The sequence below is a fragment of the Saimiri boliviensis genome, chromosome 9, assembly GCF_048565385.1.
Source record: "Saimiri boliviensis isolate mSaiBol1 chromosome 9, mSaiBol1.pri, whole genome shotgun sequence".
Classification (NCBI taxonomy): Eukaryota; Metazoa; Chordata; class Mammalia; order Primates; family Cebidae; genus Saimiri; species Saimiri boliviensis.
This window is the reverse complement of record NC_133457.1, coordinates 126,866,951-126,876,371: the sequence shown is the minus strand read 5'-3', so window position 1 is coordinate 126,876,371 and position 9,421 is coordinate 126,866,951. Positions and strand designations below refer to the sequence as shown.

General features: G+C 48.8%; 1 protein-coding gene across 5 annotated transcripts in view; it reads left to right on the top strand.

The window, feature by feature from the left end:
• ZBTB46 (zinc finger and BTB domain containing 46) overlaps positions 1-9,421 on the top strand; it is a 90,241-nt gene that overhangs the window by 71,375 nt on the left and 9,445 nt on the right. The window lies entirely within an intron of this gene.

Below are 9,421 nucleotides of genomic sequence, written 5' to 3'. Positions count from 1 at the left end.
AGTCCCAGCTACTTGGGAGGCTGAGGCAGGAGAATTGCTTGAACGTGGGGGATGGAGGTTGCAGTGAACCAAGATCCTGCCACTGCGCTCCAGCCTGGCTGACCGAGCGGGACTGTGTCTCCAATGATAATAAGAAAAGAGACAAGGCCACAATTGCACTTGGGGGGTTTAAAACACTTCTCTCTCAGTAACTGACAGAACAGCAAACAAAATCTCAATAAGGATAGAGAAGATTTGAGCAGTTTTCAAATGTTAAATTCACCTTGAATTCCTAGAAATAAATGCATCTGGTCACAAGCTGCTATTCTTTTCCTGTATTACTGGATTCAGTTTGCTAATAATTCATTTGAGTCTTGCATCTGTGTTCACAGAGATACTGGCGTGTAACAGCACAATTAGCCCAGTTTAAACGTTACACCAGACAAGTGTAGGATGTTTCAGATGGACAGGAAACACTTACCAAAATAGACCCATCAGGGCCATAATTCAGGTTCAACAGATATCAAAGGATTGAAAGCAGAGAGAGTATGTTCTTTGACCTTAGCAAGCTGAAATCAGGAAGCAGTCACAGAAGGACACTGGAATATCCCGAATGCTTGCACATCGGTGCACTTTCACATAATCCATGAGCCAAAGAAAACATAAGTCACTAAGGAAATGATACATTTTTTTTTTTTTTAAGACAAAAATCTCGCTCCATCGCTCAGGCTGGAGTGCAGTGGCATGATCTTGGCTCACTGCAACGTCTGCCTCCTGGGTTCAAGTGATTCTCCTGCCTCAGCCTCCCAAGTAGTTGGGACTACAGGCACATGCCACTATGGCCGGCTAATTTTTGTATTTTTAGTAGAAACGGGATTTCACCATAGTGGCCAGGCTAGTTTCGAACTCCTGACCTCGTGATCTGCCTGTCTCAGCTTCCCAAAGCACTGGGATTACAGATGTGAGCCACTGCGCCCAGCCAAAATATTTTTAACTGAATGATAATGAAAAAATGCTGTATCAAAACTTTTAGGCCATATCTGATGCAATATTTAAGGGAAATTTATAGTTCCAATTTCATATTAGGACAGAAGAAAGGTTCTAAATTTGTCAAAAAGTAAGAAAAAGAATAGCAAATTAAGCCCAAAGAAGTAAGAGAAGGGAAATAAAGAATAGATATCGGGCCGGGCGCGGTGGCTCACGCCTGTAATCCCAGCACTTTGGGAGGTTAGGATGTGAGGATGGCTTGAGGCCAGGACGGTTACGGTGAGCTGTGATCGCACCCCTGCGTTCCAGCCTGGGCAGAGCTGTAGGCTCCAGCCCTACTGGGTCTAGTGGGTATTCTCTACGGGTACAGAGACAAGAGACTGTGGAAATAAGTACACGATACACCCAGATGGAGAGAAAGTGTGTTGGGCCCAGGGGCCCTCTACCACTTAGTAGGCGGAGACCTGTAGGGGCCCCGAGTGCCTGGACACTCTGACTTTTATTAGGTATGAGGCAGGGGGGCGGGGTAAGTAGGCTGAGTCCTCCGAAGTTACTGACAGGGTCAAGCAAAACACGTGTCTAAGGAGCAGGGGCCTGGGGCTTGAAAGCAGCTGAAGCAGGGGCAGCAGGTGCACCAGCACGTTATGTTATGCCTGTCGTAAGAAGCAAGGCTTCAGGAATTAGCTGCTTCTGACTGTCTTCAAAAGAGGAACCAGGTGCAGAAGCAGGGAGTGAGAGTGGACATAGATTGTAACTAATACAGCACAGTGCACAGAGACATTCAGCCCCCGGGTGGCTGCGGGTTAGGCTGACTGGTAGCAGTTTTTCCGCAAGAGTATGGGGGAGTGGAGTTTTCTCCGACTCGCCCAGGACAGGTCTGCTGGGTGGTGGGTGCTTCCCCAGATGCCCCCCAGCAACCCTGATGCGGGTGTGACAAGGGCTTGGTTATCTCTGCTCATCACCACCAGGTATTAATAGTTCTTTATCAGTCCCTGACCACAGCACCCTGAAGTTTCTAGAAAATTACGCATAAAGTACAAGAAGGTCTAATCAAGGCTTAATATTCAGTAAGACTAACCCCTAACCCATATCTCGTCACTCATGATACTTACTCCTAACTAGACTCCTCTTTCTGTCTTCTGTTTATTAAACAGGAACTGGCTGAGGCTTCAGTCTCCTGCTTCGGCATTTATGAGACATTCCTTCTACACAAACCCAAAACCAAAAAATGAACAATGCCCAAAGCCAGTGTGTTGAAAAGATTAATAAAACTGATAAAACTCCTATTAAAACTGATCAATAGATATTGGATAGATAAGATTTTATTTTGTTTTTTGAGATAAAGCCTCACTCTGTCACCCAGGCTGGAGTGCAGGGGCGTGATCTTGGCTCACTGAAACCTTCAGCTTTCAGGTTCAAGCAATTCTTCTGCCTCAGCCTCCCAAGTAGCTGAGATTACAGGCGCCCACCACCACGCCCAGCTAATTTTTTTTTTTTTTGTATTTTTAGTAGAGATGGGAGTCTCACCACGTTAGGCAGGCTGGTCTCGATCTCCTGACCTTGTGATCCACCTACCTGGGCCTCCCAAGCCCAGCCTGGATAGATAAGATTATCATAAACAACTTTATGCCAACACATTTGACAAATTAGAGGAAATGAGAAAATTCCTTGAAAACCAGAATTTGTCAAAACTGAAACAAACAAGAAGAGTGCCATAGTTTTATGATCTGCTGAGAAAATTGAATTAATAACTTTAAAACCTTCCCACAGAGAAAGCTTAGGGCCCAGTGGCCTCACTAGTGAATTCTTTCAAATTTAATGGAAGAAAATAATGCCAACATTACACACATCTTCCAAAGACTAGAAAATAGGGCACTCAGGCCAGGCGTGGTGGCTCAAGCCTGTAATCCCAGCACTTTGGGAGGCTGAGGCGGGTGGATCACGAGGTCAAGAGATCGAGACCATCCTGGTCAACATGGTGAAACCCCGTCTCTACTAAAAATACAAAAATTAGCTGGGCATGGTGGCACGTGCCTGTAATCCCAGCTACTCAGGAGGCTGAGGCAGGAGAATTGCCTGAACCCAGGAGGCGGAGGTTGCGGTGAGCCGAGATCGCGCCATTGCACTCCAGCCTGGATAACAAGGGTGAAACTCCGTCTCAAAAAAAAAAAAAAAAGAAAAAGAAAATAGGGCACTCTCCAGCCTGTCTGAACTGGCATAGTCTTGATCCCAGAGCCTGACGTGGCATTACAAGAAAGGAAATTAGGCTGGGCGTGGTGGCTTACGCCTGTAATCCCAGCACTTTGGGAGGCTGAGGCGGGTGGATCACGAGGTCGAGAGATCGAGACCATCCTGGTCAACATGGTGAAACCCCATCTGTACTAAAAATGCAAAAAATTAGCTGGGCATGGTGGCGCGTGCCTGTAATCCCAGCTACTCAGGAGGCTGAGGCAGGAGAATTGCCTGAACCCAGGAGGCGGAGGTTGCGGTGAGCCGAGATCGCGCCATTGCACTCCAGCCTGGGTAACAAGAGCGAAACTCCGTCTCAAAAAAAAAGAGATAGAGACCACCTGGCCAGGTGATGGTGAAACCCCATCTCTACTAAAAATACAAAAATTAGCTGGGCGTGTTGATGTGCACCTGTAGTCCCAGCTACTCGGGAGGCTGAGGCAGGAGAATCACGTAAACCAGAAGGCAGAGGTTGCAGTGAGCCAGGATTGTGCCACTGCACTCCAGCCTGGTGACAGCAAGACTCTATTTTAAAAGAAAAAGAAATTATCGCTCAGCACAGATGCATAACTATGAAATACCAGCAGATTGAATCCAGTGATTCAGAAGAACCATACCACACGGTCAGGCAGTCATATCCCAGGAACTCAGGGTTAAGTAAGTGTTTGGAAATCAATGTGTGTAATTCACCGCATTGGCGGAATAAAGGAGAAAACCTGCTATGATCACCTCAATAAAAGCAGAAAACACTTTTTATAAAATTCAGGAGCATTCATGATAAAAATCAGCAAATCTGGAGTATAAAGAAATGTTCTGAATCTGATAAAAATTATTTACAAAAAATAAGTCAACCTTATGGTTAATGGTGAAATCATGATGACTTTGCATCTGAGTATGGGAACAATACGCATGTGCCCAGCGTTAGCACGTGTATTCAGAATTGACTGGAGATCCTGGCCGAGGCTCTGTGTGCGGGGCTGCACCTGGGAGCTCTTGCCTTCCTAGGGTCTGTGTTGGGAACCTCCCTTTCCTGCCTTCTCCCCAAGTCCCACCTCTTGTCCCAAGCTGTGCAATACAGTGGCGAAATGAAAAGGACTAGGCATTGTAGCTCTGTGATCTCAGCACTTTCAAAGGCTGAGGCGGGTGGATCACTGGAGTCCAGGAGTTCAAGATCAGCCTGGGCAACATGGCAAGACTCTGTCTTTACTAAAGAAAAAAAGAACAAGAAATGAATGAAAAGGAAGAAGTAAAAGTGTCCTTAGTTGTAGGTGACATGATTATGCATATAGAAAAGTTAAAAGAATCTAGAAATCATTTGATTTTAACGGGATAATTTACCGAATATACTGGATTTAGAGTCAATGTACTAAAGTCAATATAGAAAAGTCAATTGTAGTTCTATAAATAACAGTTTCATTTTATAGGAATAAATAAAACAAAAAATATGCAAGACCTCGACACAGAAAACTGTAAGGCATTGCTGGGAGAAATTAAAGAAGATATAAATAAATGCAGGAGTATACTATGTTCATGAAAAAGAAGACTCACTATTGTTAAGATGTGACTCTCCCTACGTTGATATATTATTGGATCAGCCCAATTCCTGTTAAGATCCCAGTGGAGGGGTGTGTGTGTGTGTGTGTGCACGTGCGTGCGCCCACACATGTGCGTGTGTGCAAATTGACTAACTCCTAAATATGTTTGGGAATGTAAAGGATCTAGGATAGTGATTTAAGGACCCTGGAGATTGTGTTAACCAGGTATGGTAGGACACACACACAGAAATTACTATCATAAAGGGAAGAAATTTGTTATACTCACTGATTTCTAGAAATAGGAGGTACACCATTCCATGCAGAGCTACGTGGGGAAGCACCAGGGTCAGTCAGGAGGCAGAGGGAGAGAGGGAAATGCAGGCTGGAGCTTTATTTTATTTTATTTTAGAGAGAGAGTATTGCTGTGCCAACAGGCTGGAGTGCAGTGGCGTGATCTTGGCTCACTGCAACCTCCGCCTCCCAGGTTCAAGCAATTCTCCTGCTGGGTGCAGTGGCTCACACCTGTAATCCCAGCACTTTGGGAGGCTGAGGCGGGTGGATCACCTGAGGTCAGGAGTTTGAGACCAGTCTGACCAATATGGTGAAACCCCTTCTCTTATTTAAAAAAAAAAAAAAAAAAAAAATTCTCCTGCCTCAGCCTCCCAAGTAGCTGGGATTATAGGCATGCGCCACCACACCCAGCTAATTTTTGTTTTTTAGTAGAGACAGGGTTTCACCACACTGGCCAGGCTGGTCTCGATCTGTTGACCTCAATTGGCTGCCTCGGCCTCCCAAAGTGCGGAGATACAGGCGTGAGCCACTGCACCCGGCCCAGGCTGGAGCTTTGTTTGGTTTCTGTGGGGAGGAAGGGAGGAGGCAGGGTAAGTTGGTTTAGGATTGTGTGACTTGAATAATTTCAGCAAGCTCTGGGGCAGAAGGGCTGTCTCTAGTTGTACAGCCCAGGGGGATACAACTGGCCGTACGTAGTATGAGAACCTGGGGGATGAGGTGGGGGAGTGTGAGCTCTGGACGGGTTGGTTTACACGTGGAAGGTGCACTTGAAGGTGTGTTAGATGTCAGCGCATCAGAAAACAGGAAGTAAAAGGCAGGGTTCATACAAGGTGATCTTGGAAAGGAAGGAGAAAGCTGGAGGACTGAGCTATGCAGCTATCAAGGCTTCAGTGCTGCAGTAATGGAGCCACTGCGGTATTGACGAGGGTAGACAGGCTGACTGATGTGCATGGTCACCAGGTGCACCACAAAGCCACCTGTGTGGGACAGGTGGTCACAAAGCCACCTCAGTGTGGGACGGGTGGTCACAAAGCCACCTCGCGGTCACAAAGCCATCTCTGCAACTTGGTGTGGGACAGACGGTTTTTTCAATATATGGTGCTGAGTGACTGGACATTAACATGGAGGGAAAAAGTGAATCTTGGCTGGTCACAGTGGCTCACGCCTGTGATCCCAGCACTTTGGGAGGCTAAGGTGGGCAGATCACCTGAGGTCTGGAGTTTGAGACTAGCCTTGCCAACATGGCAAAACCTTGTCTCTACTAAAAATACAAAATTAGCTGGGAGTGGTGGTGCACCTGTAGTCCCAGCTACTCGGGAGGTTGAGGCAGGAGAATTGCTTGAACCCAGGAGGCAGAGGTTGCAGTGAGCCAAGATCACACCATTGCACTCCAGCCTGGGCAACAAGAGGGAAACTTTGTCTCAAAAAAAGAAAAAAAAGAGAAGAAAAAAGAGAAAAGAAAATTATATCCAGACCAATATCCAGACGGTTGTATGAAGACTCAGGAAGCAGCAGACTTGGGCCCTCCTGAAGGTGCCCTGTCCCCTCTGCCGGCGTGAAGCCAGCCAGCCAGTCCATTTGGACTGCTGGTTTCCTGCAGTCTTTGACACTATCATGAAAAGGTTCTGGACTGTTCCCTGGTACAGTGGCTATTTAGGACACGTCGGATTCTCCGGCAGCGGGAAGCGTGCTGTGAGGGACAGAGGAAGGGCCAGGTGCAGCCGCCTTGGCGTGGCGCAGGGAGGCTGGAGACCTCTGCCCTTCCTCGAGCTCCCGGAGGGCTGCAGTGTTTTCACAGACACAGTTCTGTACACCCGCAGCCAGATGCCTTCGAATGTCCCATTTTAGGGAATCCATGCCAGCCTTTAGACACTGCTGCTCAATTATTCCTTTGGAAGTTGGCCTTTTCCTTGAGAACACTTGATTCCTGGCAAAGGGCTCTGGTTTCAGGACAGATAGGTAGAGTGCCTGTTTCCATAGAATGATCTTCATGCTTTTTCGTTTAATTACTATTACCAAATGGATTTTAACGCCTTGATAGTGTTTATGAGAATGAAACTATGTGATGTTAATTTTTTTTTTTTTAAAGACGGGGTTTCACCATGTTGGTTGGGCTGGTCTTGAACTCCCGACCTCAGGTGATCCGCCTGCCTTGGCCTCCAAAGTGCTTGGATTACCGGCGTGAGCCACCACACTTGACTGATGTTAATTTTTTTTCTAAGACACATAGACTGTAAATCATGCAAGATGTTGTTTCCAGTAAGAAATTATTTTAGGCCGGGCGCGGTGGCTCAAGCCTGTAATCCCAGCACTTTGGGAGGCCGAGGCGGGTGGATCATGAGGTCGAGAGTTCGAGACTATCCTGGTCGACATGGTGAAACCCCGTCTCTACTAAAAATACAAAACATTAGCTGGGCATGGTGGCGCGTGCCTGTAATCCCAGCTACTCAGGAGGCTGAGGCAGGAGAATTGCCTGAACCCAGGAGGCGGAGGTTGCGGTGAGCCGAGATCGTGCCATTGCACTCCAGCCTGGGTAACAAGAGAGAAACTCTGTCTCAAAAAAAAAAAAAGATGGGGTTTCACCATGATGGCCAGGCTGGTTTTGAACTCCTGATCTCAGTTGATCCACCCACCTTAGCCTCCCAAAGTGCTGGAATTACAGGTGTGAGCCACTGCGCCCGGCTTTCTAATCTTGTTTAAGAAACAGAAACAGCCGGGCGCAGTGGTTCAAGCCTGTAATCCCAGCACTTTGGGAGGCTGAGGCAGGTGGATCACCTGAGGTTAGGAGTTTTGAGATCAGCCTGACCAATATGGTGAAACCCCATCTTAAGAAAAAAGAAAGAAAGAAAAAAGAAACAAAAATAGTTGGGTGTGGTTAGTCCCAGCTACTCGGGAGGCTGAGGTGGGAGGATCGCTTGAGCCCAGGAGTTCTGGGCTGTAGTGAGCTATGCCAATCGGGTGTCCGCACTAAGTTTGGCATCAATATGGTGACCTCCTGGGAGCGGGGGACCAGCAGGTGAACAGGCCCAGGTTGGAAATGGAGCAGGTCAAAACTCCCGTGCTGATCAGTAGTGGGATCGCGCCTGTGAATAGCCACTGCACTCCACACTCCAGCCTGGGCCACATAGCAAGATCCCATCTCTAAAAAAAAAAAAAAAAAAAAAAAATTAGAGTTGTTTTAAATAAAATAATCAAAAAGCTCATTTCCTTGCTCTGCTGGGTGTGATAATGTGAGAACAGGCGCCATCAGGGTGAGAGGGTGGTGGGGGACGGTGTGGTGGGAAGGAGAAAGCTCCCGTTGCCTGACTCCCAGGAGAGCCAGGGACACCGTGCAGCTGTTTGAGAGCCCAGGAAGAGCCTGGGTTTTCGTCCCCCGGAGCCCCTGGGGCGGTGTGCCGTGGGACGTTTGTGGAACGCAGCCAGCTGCTCAGGGGCGCTGCCGCGCCAGGCTGGGCCTCTTGGGTTTTCCGTGTCTTGGCCACGCAGACACGCTCCAGTTTCACAAAGTTGAGTGCTCCTAGCAGATGCCGAGTTTCCTGTTAGGCCTGCCTTGTGGAAGATCCTAGCTGTGGGGCTGTGCCTGTCCCCTGGAGCCCCAGGGCCTCCGTGGACCCTCGGCGGCAAGTGGGGGCTGCGGTCAGCAGGGTGGCGCATTATTCCCCCTGTCAGAACTTATCTCCAGGAGGTGGCAGAGGGCTGCACAGACCCAGCTGTGGGGGCCTCACTGAAGTGGTGTTGACAAGGTGAAAACGTAGAAACAAGTGTTCGCCGGCACTGCGTGTTTAATGAATCACGGTGCGTTGTGTAGTTAAAACTCCTGCCACTGAAAGTGGTCACCGTACGTGAAGGGGAAGAGGCTCTCGTCCTGCACAGCGGCGGGTACCCCGTGATCCCTCGGTGCGTGCGCTCACGGGGTTCAGGTGGGTCTCTCGGGGGTGCCGAGGACGTGGCTGCTCCGGACTCTCCCACTGGCCTGTGCCCAGGTCTGACGTGCCCATATCTGGGCCTGAGTAGCGTAACGGCATTTGGGGTGCTGGGGGTACCCCAGGTTTTTGAGGCTGGCCCCAGGGCACGCACCATGGAGGTGGTGTGGAGTTCCTGCCGCTGAGTGACGTTGGGTCCCAGGGTTGTGGGGGAAGAATTTGATTAAGTGGGTCTGACTGCTTCTCCCACATGCAGCAGGAAGGGCTCAGGGCTTTGAGTGGCTCCCACATCCTGTGTTTCCCCTGTACTCTTGGGTCCTGTTACTCCGAAGTATTTGTTTCTTATGTGCCTCCAGGAGGCGTCTGATCCAAAACCAGGCCCAGGGCCTGCTACCCACTGCTGCTCAGGGGGTCTAGGCCGGAAGAAGGGTCCTGCAGGGACTGGGCGCTGTGTGCAGCACTGGCCATCCTCACCCC